Consider the following 9868-nt stretch of genomic DNA (forward strand, 5'->3'; position numbering starts at 1 on the left):
CCTTTACTGTTTCTCATTTCTGCTACAGATCTGCCTTCATTTCCTCCTCAGTCACGTGAGGCTTCTGAAATCAGCTGTCAGATCCATAGCAAGATCACTGCAGTGTTTCTGCAAGTTTCATCTCAAATCCAGCAAATCAGGATTGAAGATGAAGGTGAACTGCTGGCGATGGATGACTGTGATTGCCGCTGAGCAGTGCAAATGTCCTTAGGACACTGCAGTGCAAGGGGCTGGTGAGACGGCTCAGCTAGGAAAAGCTGCACAAACTTGATGAACCCAATTTGATCCCCAGAACCAGGGTAACACTGGAAGAGCAGAGACAACTTCCAAAGGTTGTCTTCTGACTTGCATATGAGCAAGGGCAGTCATGCTGGCCAGCGCACGTGCGCGCGCGCGCGCGCGCACACACACACACACACACACACACACACACACACACACACAAGTATGTGTGTGTGCATACTATGAACAGACATACACAACAATCATAAATAAAATTAATAATACTCTGCATGAAATTGGATTTTTCTATATTGAAACAGATAGAAGCAGCAGTGAGCAACATATAACATATATTTGATTATCCAGGAACTGCAAGCTTTTCTGTATTATATATGTACATATATATATGCATTTATATTACATATGAAATATGATGTGATGTGTGACATATGATATATGATATATAATGTGTGGTGTATGATATGATATATACTAGATAATTTATTATAAATTATATACCATGTAATGGTAAAAATAAACATATTTTAATATGTTTGTAAGATGTAAGATATTATATATTAATATGTTACATATAATATATATGTACATATGTAATATGTACATTATTTAATATATTATATATTACTTATATGATATATACATTGCATAACATATTATGCATCATATTATATGATATATGATATATTACATATAAATTATATATTTTATATATAATATAATATATAATCATATATTATAATTTATATTATAATCATATATTATATTATATATACTTATATAATATATGATGTACAATGTATAATACATATGTAATAATAGTAATATACATACTCCTCCTCTGGATTAACACAGCAGCTTTTCATTCATCTCACTGTGACGCAGGTGAGGTGCCAAGGGCTGGATATCAGGCATGTGCCAGGCATAGAGGAAGGATGACAGAAAGTGCCAGCTCATCCCAACTTGGCTTTCATGAAGAGGTGTTCATGGAGTAAGCCATGTATGAACTAACACTTCTTTGAGAATATGAGAAAAATCTTTGGTAAAGAAAAGAACAAGGAGGGTGGACTTATGTCCAGTGCTGCCTCTTGATGGGGAGGTGCTAGCCAGTGCTGCTTCTAGAGCAGGAGATGACTGTTGTCCAGTACTGACCTTAGGAGAGGGGTTGACTATTGTCAAGTGATAGCCTGAAGGAGTAGGTATCAACTCTGAAATCATGGCCATAGAGGAAATAGGTGTCCATAGGATTTGGTTTAAGTCAGAAAATCCTAGCAGAATGCCAGCTTCAGTGGAACACAGGAGGGTCAGTAGTGACCTACAAAGCTTGCAGTCACTGGGTCATCAGCTCTCCACACAGTTAAAGCCCTGCCCAGTCTTTAAATGGGTGTAAAGAAAGGTGGTCTTGTGTATTATCTCCTGCTCAAACCCATCAGAGATTCTGTCAGACTATATACCTCCAGGATAAGGCACAGAGTCCGGCATAAAAACTTCCTTCTGATCTAATGGGAGTCTGTCTGGCTAGCTGCACAGCTCACCCTTGACACTCTCTACTTCAAGAGCTCAAAGTGCACTTGTAGTTCTTCAACATGCTTTGGGTCTTTGAAACACCTATTCCCTCTACTTATCAAGTCCCCTACCTCCTTTATGTCTCAGCTTCACAGATTCCCATGGACAAAAACAGGATCTCTCACTGTATCCACACCATGTTCATCTGGATTTGTGTTGGACAATATGACCATGTTTATAATGCTGGTCACACCCTGCATAGTGATTCTCCGGTTCTGAAGACAACCTTGTCTTTCAAAACAAATCCCAAAAATTGCTACATTTCCCAGATTCCCTGGTCCTCTCTTCTTTAGGACAGATTAACTGTCTATTTGGGACTATCTTTAAATGAAGCATTTTTATGGGATGTTCTCTATGTCAAGCGTGTAAGTTCAAACTTGGCCTGGTGGGAACTTCTGCTCACTCCAAGGTCCTCATGTTTAGACTTGCTCACACAGCAAACATTGTGCTAGGGCCTCTGTTTCTTTTACAGGCTCTCTTAAGCTTTCCAGCTTGATCCGTATTCCCTTTTCTCTCAGCTTGTTCCCAATCACCCCTTCCTCTTTTTCCAATCCTACAACCCAGTTCGAGATGTCATCCTTTCAGTTTCCAGGAAGGCAAACGCATAATCATTGCTAAAGTGACTTGTCCAACCAGAGCCTGATTTCTTCAGTTTAGATATGGTAAGTGAATTTCCAAGCACTGTCACTTTACTGCTGTTCACACAGTCACATGACTGTCTTTCCTTTACTCTCTGGGACATAAACCATACTTCAGTTTGGGTCTCACTTCAGCAGTGCCCTTCTCGCCCAGTGCACATTTTCACAATAAAATGTCATGCTCTGGTCTAAATTTTTCCATTGCTTCTCTGAGTAGTGTTGGTCTAGCAGGTGTCTGTGCTTTCCTGCCATGTTATCTGCTGCCTCCATCCTCCATGGAGGTCCCTTTGCTTGCCTAAGCATGCATGTGTGAGCATGTGTGTGTATGTGCTCTCTCTCTCTCTCTCTCTCTCTCTCTCTCTCTCTCTCTCTCTCTCTCTCAATCTCTCTCTCTCTCTCTCTCTCTCTCTCTCTCTCTCTCTCTCTCACACACACACACACACACACACACACACACACACACACAAGACCTTCCTTCCCATTTCACTCTACTCTTTCCCACAGCCAAACCTTCCTCCAAGCCATAGCTAAACTCAGAACATCTTCCCTGCCAAATGCTTTTACTTTACCCACTCCCTTTGTTTATCCAGTGCACAAAAGCCTTATTTTCATAAATCATCTCTAAAACAATTAATGCTACATCTTGTAATTTATTTGCCAGTGGTATTCAGAAGGAATTTATGGCATATATGATCAGCAGGGAAAAATTACCCTTGCAAATAATGCAAATTACATAAATCTACCTTATCTCTCTAACTTAGGTAACTTGAAAAGTTCAGTTAATTATGCTATTATTATACACTTATTTTATCATAATCCCAGGCTAAAAATTTGGAAGGCACTATTGAAACAATAAATACCTCTTAATATGAATATTTACAATACTTTTAAGTACTTTCCCTAGGCACTTTCTAAAATCTCTTATTTTCATAAGGACTCTTTGAATTTGGAAGAAAGTATTAAACTTCTTAGGCATATTTCTGTCAATACCAAAGAGAGAGGCGGGGGAAGAAAACTAAACTGTATGAATATTTTAAAAAACACACTGACAGAGGGCATGAATGACATTGTTTTGTTCCCTATTATATTTAGCACCCAGGACAGTTGTAGGCACACCATGAACTCATTATGTATTTGGAGGATGCCTAAGTACATGAACCAAGAATGTCACTTAGATTACATAAAATATACATATGAAAATTTGAATTAATTTCAACTACCTCAGACATCAATGCCAATCATTCTCCCATTTCCCTCTTCCTCCTTCTTCTCCTCCTGCTTCCTCCAAGTCATCCTTGAAAAACCACAGAAACAAGATACAATGACATAAGGTCCCAGGCATGGCATTGCATTCAAAGGGAATGCCAGCTAATACCTTTCCATTTTCTGGAGATTTAAACTAATGAACACAAAGAAAATGAGCTGGATATGGGACAGCATCAAAACAGATGTGATGCACACAAACTAAAATTATAAGAGGGTGGAAGTTATTAGGAGAAAAGATCAAATAAGGGAAGATGGGACAGACACACAGAATGGAACAAAGCATGCTCCTCCGGAAAGATTGAGTATATATGTTATACCACTCACACACATACACATGCATGCATACACACATAAACATACATGCACACACACACACATGTGAGCGCACATACACAGATACGTGCACACACACACATGTGAGCACACATACACAGATACATGCACACACACACACACACACATGCAAAAATATCACAATATATGGCACTTTTTCTCTCATGACAACATACATAGAACTAAAGGACATTGTCTTACATGAAAGAAGTCAGAGAAAGAAAGGAAAATACCATGTGATTTCATCCCTGTGTGGATGCTAAACACAGGCAGATGCTCAGACATAGAAATGGTAGCCATTAGAAGTTAGATGTGGAGAGGAGATGGGGAACATGGAAGGTTAACTGAGTATTTCATATAGTCAGAAAAGGAATTTTAACATTCTAACACACTAGGGGGACTCACAGCTAGTAACGTGTACATTTCAAAGTAAGTAAAAAATATGAGTCAAACCCTGGACCCACATGGTGGGAAGATAAAATGGATTTATTTAAACTGTCCCCCAACTTCATGTATACACCATAGCAAAAGTGTATGTTTGCACGTGCATGTGTGCACACACACACATGAATAAATGAATAAATCTGAATAAATAAAATAAACAGAAAAAATGAAACACTCCCCTCCAGAGAAGCAATAAATCTATAAGATGAAAGATTTGCTAATTACAGTGACTTTTCTTCACATGTTGAATGTGTCAAAATTACATAACAAACTTGTATGCCTGTGACAGAACAGGTCATAGAAGAAACTTATGAGGGAGGAGGCAGAGTTGATTTGGCTCCCAGATGAGGGAATCCTGTTCATCCTGGTGAGATAGCATACTTACTTGGAGGCAGAGAACAGAGCAACGCTGGGGTGGAGTGATAACAATAAGACTTGGCCCTAGTAATCTCTCTACTCCAGTGTGGCCTCATTTTCTAAAGCTTCCACAGCTTCCCATAACAGTACCATCATCTAGAGATGATGATGTATTCAGACAGAGACAGAGACAGACACAGAGAGAGATCTCTACCAAAGACAATCTGCCCATGGTCTATCTCACCACCATTTCCCTCTAATGTCACTACAATAGTACTTTCAAAGTCTATTCTTATACCTCTCATCTCATTGCACAAATGACCTCCTTCTATAAATTACAAAATTGAGGCATAGAGACAATAAACAACTGAGTGGCCCCACACGGCATGGTAAACTTCCAGTGTTCTTCAATTCAAGGGCAGCACAGAATCCATCAGTACTGTTCACTTTAACAGTCCATGCATTTTCTGCAGGCCATACCTAGACAGTGCTCAGCTGCCTTATTTTGCTACACAGCTTCTTTTATGGTCTTCCTTTATTTATCTTGTAGTTGGTCAGTAAACACTATAAATTATTTACATGCCTTAAAGTATGAAATAACATTTTTAATACTTAGTCTAATGACTTTTTAGTGTGTGCCATTATTTTAATGCTATTCCATCAAGTTTAGAATAAATAACATTATTAAGTTGAACTGGCAGCATAAAAATACGTTCTTTAAACCCCGGGCTTTGTAGTATTTTATTTTAATAAAATCTATTCAATATAAACCTCTAACATCTTACCTATTCTTTCTTATAAAACAAAACAAAAAATTGCTCTAGACCTTTAAAGAAAAGCCAATTGAAAAATTAATGATACTTGCTATATGATGTCAAAGTTGCTTCAGAGTATCTTTGCAGCACTTAATTGACGATTACTTGCTATGATTGTCAAAGCTTAAAGTCAAATGAAAGGAGGAGGAGGAAGAAGTAAGGAAACAGAGAAGCAGGAATCCAAGAAAGCACAGGCTCTGGTAAATTTCAAAATGGTTAAAGGGTTAGTGCAATAATTTGTCAAACATTGTTAATTGTTCCACTGTGGTACTTCCAGCTGTTGCCATGGAAATATGCACAGTTGACAGGTGCACATGCACACACTGAGGTGGGGTACTTTGTACTCATGCACAGATCCACAGTCATTCTGTTGAATGCAAATTTAATTCCATGGATGTCCTGTTGCCATTGCTGTCAGAAGTCTCTAAATTAAAGTACAACCTATGACTGCAAGCTCTAGTGAATCATTTAAGTATATAGAACATATTTCACTGAACTCAGATTTTAAGATTAAGTGTGTACATGTGCATGCTTGAGATTCTGGAAAATGTTTTATTTAAATACCCTAATCAGAGAGAGGCCTCCATGCTTGGCTTTCCATGTCTGTCCTTACAGATACTTCATAACTGACCAGAAAGTTATCAGGTGGGTGGAGAAGTCATACTGCCCTGTGGCTGCTATGAGCTCTGTTGTTTTGTGGGAGCTGTACTAACATGATAGCAGGTGAGACTAATTCCTGGTAGCTTTGGTAGGTACTCTGGAGGCAGGAAGTCACTGAAACACAAAGTATTTTCAAATTTTCAACTCTACAGGGGCATGAAGTGTCCTAATAGAAGATGTAAGCTTTTAAAGAATCATAGTTGGCCCTGTTGGGTGTTGCTCTGTGCTTGCAAGAATTCTTTGGTTAAACTATTCTCTCCTGGAAGCATTTCTAGTGTGCAGGAACCTGGATGGAAAGCAATTCTAGCTATTATTGTTCAAGGAACGCCTTGCCCTGTCGAGGTCAGGCCAAGACTGAACTAAAGATCTTCCTGATAGAGGCTGAGAACCTTGGTAACATTTTAAGCCACAGTTGATTGCAGATAGCTGTTTACATGCAATTTATTTGAGGGTCAGTAACGTAATGATTTTTATTTGGAGATTTTCTTAATGCGAAACCTCCTGGATACGGGGGTGAAAGTCAGCAGAGAGGAGGCAGACAATACCATATTCTGAAGAGGGCAAGGAAGTTGGTAAGTTAAACATGGATCCTCTCTATCTCACCACTCTCAGAGCAGCATGATCCAAGACCAGGCATTGCTCCCACGCACCTTAGGACCCAGCTTTCTCAATCTCTGTCAGATTTGTATAGAGAGCAATTGCTGTCTTCAGCTTAATCACAGCCCATGTCGCCATCAGTTTAAACTACCGTATTTTAAATACATCCTATTAAAATGTGTACATTATTCATATATGATCTCATAACAAAGCAGCTTTGTAGGCTTAAGGTGAAATCTACTGGATGGTGGTGAATTAACCTGCAAACCCCCAGCCTTTGTCTGCTGGATCTCTCAAACTTCTGTGTTAGTAACAAGGACTGATCTCTGCCAGTCTCTCTAGGAGCTGATAATATTGCAGAATCTGGGACTTTTTATGGCTAAATGTGAAAACCTCAAGCATGTAGTATAGTATTCAGGAAGTGGTGGAAGGAAAGAGTTATCATAATCAAGCACATTATAGACATTTATGATACATAGTATCATATTATTGAACTTCAGATATCCTACACCACTGAATCTATGGAGGGTTGTTACCAAAGGCTTATTTAATGTATTTAGTAAGTACATAGGTTGCATAAGGATTAGCAAGTGTCCTATTCAGCAATTTTTGCTACCTTCACATGGTGAATCCATCTTTTCCTCTGCTCTAAGGTGTAAGGGTTTCTAAATGAGGGCCCACAAGATGGCTCTGTGAGTAAGAGCACTTGCCACACCAGACTGACAGCCCGAGTCCCAGTCTCAGAACTCACAGTGAAAGGAGTTACAGAAGGTTACTCTGCAATCCTTGGTACACATGCACTTCCCACCCCACCCCCCATACAGGCATACATGTACATGCACACATGTACACACATAGATGTTTGTCTTTCAGTGACTGTTTTATTCCATTTACATAATGTCCTCAGGGTTTACCTATTTTGGTGAATGCACTGGAATTTCTTTCCTTTAACAGTGGCAAACTATGTTCATTTGTATGTGCAGAGCACATTTAGTCCATATCAGTAAGCATACCCATTGCTTCCCACTATACCTTGAGTATGAATATGTATGATATTCAGATATGTCTTCAGCTACTGTTTTCAGAGTTTTGTTGTTTGTTTGTTAGAATATGTTTTACCATTACATGCTTTATTTTTGTCCCCCTTTCTGTCCCCCCTCCCAGAATTCTTCACCTCCTCCCCACTCCCCTTTGCCTCTGAGAGGGTGCCCTCCCCCCTGGGCACCCACCTTCACTGGGGCATCAAGTCTTTACAGGATTAGGCACATCCTTTCCCACTAAGACCAAATAGGGGAGTCCTCTACTACATATGTTCCAGGGACTACAGACCAGGCCATGTATGCTCTTTGGCTGGTGGCTTCATCTCTGGGGGCTCCCAGGGGTCCAGATTAGTTGGCACTGTTTTTCTTCCTATGTGGTTGCAATTCCCTTCAGCTCTTTCAATTCTTCCCAAAACTCTTCCATCGGGGTTCCAACCTCAATCCAAGCTTGGTTTTAAGTACTTGTATCTGTCTCATTCAACTATTGGTGGAGGCTCTCAGAGGACAGCTCCTGTCTGAAAGCACAACATAGCATGAGTATTACTGTTATGGGATGGATCCTAAGTTGGTCCAGCCTCTGGATGGCCTTTCTTTCAGACTCTGCTCCATTTCCCCCGCTGCATTTATTTTAGACTGGAACAATTCTAGATCAAAATTTTTGAAGGTTGTTGTTCCTATCCCTCCTCTGGGGACCCTATCTACTGGAGATGATCTCTTCAGATTCCACCTCTGCATTGTTGAGCATTTCCGCTAAAGTCACCCCCACTGAATCCTGGGGGAACCTCTCACACTCCAGGTCTTTGGGACTTTCTAAATGTTCCCCCAGCCCCGGCTTTTATTTATATGTACCGAGAGTTGCATTGTTGGATCATTTAAGTTACTTTAAGATATTCAGGGACAAGGTGCCTCCATGGATTAAAGGGACTTGCTGCCTGAAACTGCCAGCCCAGTGACCTGAGTTTGACCTCCAGAACCATGTAAAGCTGAAAAAAGAACCAAACCCACAAAATTGTCTGCTAACCTCCATTTTATTATGTTTTATATATTAACAATAATCTAACAAAACATAAAAACATAGAAAAAATTAACTCAGACTTCTGATATTTCAAATGTTGTCTCCAATGCCCACTGAATATTCATGTACCCAAATGTCTGTCCCTCCCACATCTGGGCAGGTCGCATGGGGGATCACTCCTGAATCTCAGAAGTGCATTCCTGCACATCACTGGATAGACAGCAAACACAACATCATCCCGTGGAAATGGCAGTGATTGCAGAAAGCTATCCTGCTAAGCCCTGATGTGTATGGCTTGGCTTTCCCTGAGCTTCCCCACTTTCCAGGGCAGACTGTTCACAAGCTTCGGGGCCTGCCTCAACCACATTGTAAATTGCCTGGGTCGGTTTGAAAGCATGCTTTCCATCCTTGTTCTCAGTTTTTAAAGTTCCGTGCTTAGCTTGTCTTTTCTTTATAACTGTGCGTCATCTCTGGGTGTTTTCCATTTCTTCTTGGTGAAGCCAGAGAGTCAAAGGAAAAGATCAATCAAGTTTTGTAGTGGTCTTTTCCAGTGTGCTTGAAGATGCTAAAGTATCTCACATTAAACAGAAAGATCACACTTTTCTCCATACTTGCCATCCTTATGCTCGGTTTTGTATTTAGTGGTTCTCTATTAGGTTAATATATTTGACAATTTTTAACAATGGACTGACATTCAAAGTGACCTTTAGAAGAGAAAATCAACTCTTGTGTAAAGTCCATTGTGTAACTCTGTGACCCATTTTTTGCTACACCACTGAGCATCATGCCAGTGGCAGTGACTGGCCTGCATTTCCACTTAATAACTTTATATTATGGTCATGTGGACTGCATGTAAATGTATATAACACAATTGAAAACAATGTACAAAATCTAAAA

This window comes from Mus musculus, chromosome 8, assembly GCF_000001635.26.
Source record: "Mus musculus strain C57BL/6J chromosome 8, GRCm38.p6 C57BL/6J".
NCBI classification, from domain to species: domain Eukaryota; kingdom Metazoa; phylum Chordata; class Mammalia; order Rodentia; family Muridae; genus Mus; species Mus musculus.